The sequence below is a fragment of the Hoplias malabaricus genome, chromosome 10, assembly GCF_029633855.1.
Source record: "Hoplias malabaricus isolate fHopMal1 chromosome 10, fHopMal1.hap1, whole genome shotgun sequence".
Classification (NCBI taxonomy): domain Eukaryota; kingdom Metazoa; phylum Chordata; class Actinopteri; order Characiformes; family Erythrinidae; genus Hoplias; species Hoplias malabaricus.
In genome coordinates, this window is record NC_089809.1 from 33,891,181 (window position 1) to 33,895,793 (window position 4,613).

Genomic DNA, 4,613 nt, shown 5'->3' on the forward strand with positions numbered 1-4,613 from the left:
TCGTCATGTGGTGGAGAGAGCTGGAGCACTTACAGTTCAGACTGAAGAAAATGTTCATATATCAAAAAAAAACCAAAAAACTACACAAAAACAAAATCAATGGAGAAACGGGTTTTCTGTCTCTTCTTTCTTTTATAGATCTGTTTTTCATTTTCGTGTCCTTATGTTTTGTTTTTATGATTTTATGTTGCCACTTCTGTGTTCAGATTTAATCTTATTGCTTTAATTAATGAAACTATGTTAATATAGATATATTTTGGTAATATATTCTGCAGGCAGGGGTAAACATTTTTGCTGAAGCTATGCAAAATAAAAATGTGAGTTTAGAAATGGAGCATAAAACAGCAGCAGGACATAAACGTAGGTAGCTGTCCTTGTTTATTCATTTATTACTACAATTCTGCCATCTCGTGGCGGAGTATAGAACTGCACTTACTCAGGATAACCTCCTCACTTATACTCTTCCAAAGACATGTGCGTTGACTTCATAATCCCAAAGTAATCTGTGTGATGATGCTGCTGATTGTTTGAGTAAAAATAAGGTGTGTGTAATATATATATAATATTATATTATAATATATATATATATATAATATTATATTATATATAAAAGCTTACGTACCAAAGAACACAATATAGTACTATGATAGAGATTGTAATTTATTTTGCAGGCATTGAAACAGACAATTTTAAAGACTTTTCCAGCTCTTCTAAATAGGAAAGTTTTTCTTGCTCTTATTTTCATTTATTACTTTTTATGCTCAATTCTCCATTTCTAAAACTTCCCTCCATCTGAGAAGGGCTTCGGAGTGCTTTCTTTAAATACTGTAGTCAATACTGTAGCCCCTAAATTCTTTACTTGAATACATTTAACACAAATCTGTGACAATATGTGTAAAAAATGGGTTTTTGGTGTCTTTTTTTTTTTTCATTTTGTTTTGTTTTGTTTTTTTATTCTTTTTGTTTGTGTGGGACTGGTGGCTTATTTCTGAGAATTAATGATGATGCTGTGATCATCCTCAGCACTCCTGAGCAGAAGCTCATAACAGGAGAATAAAGGGAAAACTGAGGAGAGGCAGGGAGCTGCATGTGTATTTATTTATTTATTTGTTTAATATTTATTGTGATTTTTTTTCCCTTGGTTTGTGTCTCCACACACTCTGCTCTGAAGCCTTGCTGTAATTCCAGTGGCTCTAGTTTTGAATTTATTGTTCCTGAGAGAGGAGCTGCTGTAGCCTTCGTGTAGAAAGTGACCTTGACTGTAATGGTTTGGGTTTGGGATACAGTTGATCCTCGCCTCAATCCTGAAGTCTGGTGGTAGTTTGGCCTTCCTCTGTGCTCGCCTCAGGTGGCATGTGTTTAGGAGACGGTCAGAGCTTTTCTGCTGCTTGTAGGCTGCACACTCAAACACTTGCCTTCTTTCACTTTTGTGGTTTTTGATCCATAGTTGGAGTGTTTCTCTACTGGGAGACTTTTGGGATGTAGATTTCCTCCAGAGTAGCAAAGCCACTGAAGCAGAAATCCTCAGTTCCAGACACAGAATAACATTTTCGCACATGGATTTTGTAGTTGATGTTAGGTGGCCTATAGAAGTTGATACTAGGTGGTCAGTCAACTATAGCAAAAGAAGGCAACGCTATTTAAGGTCCAGCATCAGTTCTAGAGTCTAGATTTTTGTGCTTTAGCACAAGGTGCATAAATGGGGATGATCATATGTAGATATGGGCAGTTTTGGCTTGTTTGGTAGTACGTAGCTGCTGCTTTTTCTGTCTGTTAGATTAATGTAGGCTTGGTTTGCAACTAGACATCACATGGTTTGTTTTGTCTGAAGTTCCCCTATTGTGAACCCTTAAAGCACAAAACAGTGACAGCACTGGAAAGGGTTAAGAAGGATTTCGGAAACAGAAAGAAAGATATTCTCATTCTCTCTCTCTCTCTCTCTCTCTCTCTCTCTCTATCTCTCTCTCTTTCTCTGCACGCAGTGTGAGGGTCCAAAGTTTGCCTTTTGTTTGGGTAATAATTATATAGAAGCTTCATTTCAGAGTCATAAAATTTATATTATCAGAGTTTAATGGAAATATGGGACAATGTAAAATGCCACAATGCATTGCGTATGTTGTATGCACTGCTCTTTAAACAGTGCTGTATGTGTTTCTGAGGAAATAGAAAATCTGTCATTTTGTGGCTTTAGCTCAATTTAAACCTCACCTCTGGTTCTCAAAAGCTTTAGAATAATTTCTTGCTGTTATCCTAGTCTTTAAGTGTATTTTACAATATTTAGAATGACAGTACTTTATAAACTTTACTGTGATTTAGTAAAAAAAGAAAGAAAAGATTAGAAAAATGTAAAAATGCACATCAGCAGGACTGGATCGCATAAAGCTCTGTCTGCAAGAAGACAAATTTTATCAGGAGATGATAGAATGTGGGTGTGCACTGTATTCTTTCACACCAGCTTTATTTGCACTAAAGTCTTTCATCAAACATTCCAGAATACTCAGCAGTTATTCAGTGCTTCCTTGACTTCAGCGCTTTTGATTGTAAATCTTCCTGAAGTGTTTCTGCAATATAGATGTACAATTTTTATCTAAAGATAAAATCATATAATTTTTTGCTTTCTAAAGGGTCAAGCTGCCTTGTGGATTTTGCAACTGTTCTCAGGAAATAATGAGCAATGCACTAAAATGATTATGCAAATATGTGGAGGGATTCTTGTGTTTACATAAAAATATTAACACCCCTTGTACAGTCCTACAGCAGCCTTGAATTTTGAAAAATGATAATTTACTGATTCTTGATTACTGAGACCAGGAGCTGATTGGATCCAGTAAATGAAATGCACAATAAGCTTGCTGACACATCAGTAAATTAACAAGTTTGAGGGGTGTAAATATCTTTGTGTGTGTGGGTGTGGGTGTTATGGATGGGGTAAGAGCCTCTGCATCAGGGATGTTTCCTGTGCTAACAGGAATGTTTTTCACTGATAGTAAATGATTATTTTGCCTGGCATTCATTTCCCCTATTGTAAAGAGAAAAGTAAATAAAGAAAAAGGCTGTGGATCAAAATTATATTGTCTTTTGGTGCTAATATGTTTTTATTTATTTATTTATTTACTTAGTGGGGGTGGACTCTGAGATTTAAGTTGATTTTAATAGTGAAAATATAAAACATTCATTCATTGTCTGTAACTGCTTATCCAGTTCAGGGTTGCTGGGTTCGGAGCCTAGGGTCAAGGCAGGAACACACCCTGGAGGGGGCGCCAATCCTTCGCATGGTGACACACACTCACACGTTCACTCTCAAACTGACACCTATGGACACTTTTGAGTCGCCAGTCCACCTACCAATGGGTGTTTTTGAACCGTGGAAGGAAACCGGAGCACATACAGGTGCTGGTCATAAAATTAGAATATCATGAAAAAGTTGATTTATTTCAGTAATTCCATTCAAAAAGTGAAATTTTTATATTATACTCATTCAATACACACAGGCAGAGTTATTTCTAGTGTTTATTTCTTTTAATTTCATGATTATAACTGACAACTAATGATAACCCCAAATTCAGTATCTCAGAAAATTAGAATATTACTTAAGACCAATACAAAAGAAGTATTTTTAGAAATGCTGGCCAACTGAAAAGTATGAACATGAAAAGTATGAGCATGTACAGCACTCAATACTTAGTTGGGGCTCCTTTTGCCTGAATTACTGCAGCAAAGCGGTGTGGCATGGAGTCGATCAGTCTAAGGCACTCCTCAGGTGTTATGAGAGCCCAGGTTGCTCTGATAGTGGCCTTCAACTCCTCTGCATTGTTGGGTCTGGTGTCTTGCATCTTCCTCTTCATAATACACCATAGATTTTCTATAAGGGTTAAAGTGAGGTGAGTTTGCTGACCAATTAAGAACAGGGATACCATCGTCCTTAAACCAGGTACTGGTAGCTTTGGCACTGTGTGCAGGTGCCTAGTCCTGTTGGAAAATGAAATCTGCATCTCCATACAGTTGGTCAGCAGCAGGAAGCATAAAGTGCTCTAAAACTTCCTGGTAGATGGCTGCGTTGACCTTTGACCTCAGAAAACACAACGGACCAACACCAGCAGATGACATGGCACCCCAAACCATCACTGATAGTGGAAACTTTATACTGGACATCAAGAAACGTGGATTCTGTGCCTCTCCTCTCTTCCTCCAGAATCTGGGACCTTGATTTCCAAAGGAAATGCAAAATTTCCTTTCATCAGAGAACATAACTTTGGACCACTCAGCAGCAGTCCAGTTCATTTTGTTATTAGCCCTGACGAGACACTTCTGACACTGTCTCTTGTTCAAGAGTGGCTTCACACAAGGAATGCGACAGCTGAAACCCATGTCTTGCAAACGTCTGTGCGTGGTGGTTCTTGAAGCACTGACTCCAGCTGCAGTCCAGTCTTTGTGAATCTCCCCCACATTTTTGAATGGGTTTTGTTTCACAATCCTATCCAGGGTGCGGTTATCCCTATTGCTTGTACACTTTTTTCTACCACATCTTTTCCTTCCCTTCACCTCTCTATTAATGTACTTGGACACAGAGCTCTGTGAACAGCCAGCCTCTTTAGCACTGACCTTTTGTGTCT

General features: G+C 37.9%; 1 protein-coding gene across 3 annotated transcripts in view; it reads left to right on the forward strand.

Moving 5' to 3' along the window:
• The window catches only part of zbtb7b (zinc finger and BTB domain containing 7B), a 29,009-nt gene extending 25,919 nt beyond the window's left edge, over positions 1 to 3,090 (forward strand). For 2 of the 3 annotated variants that reach the window (XM_066684074.1, XM_066684071.1), the window contains one exon: positions 1 to 3,090. This exon is cut by the window's left edge and continues 667 nt beyond it. The gene's annotated coding sequence lies outside the window, so the exon portion shown is untranslated. The other variant, XM_066684073.1, reaches the window with a different exon arrangement.
• The last annotated feature ends 1,523 nt before the right edge of the window (positions 3,091 to 4,613 follow it).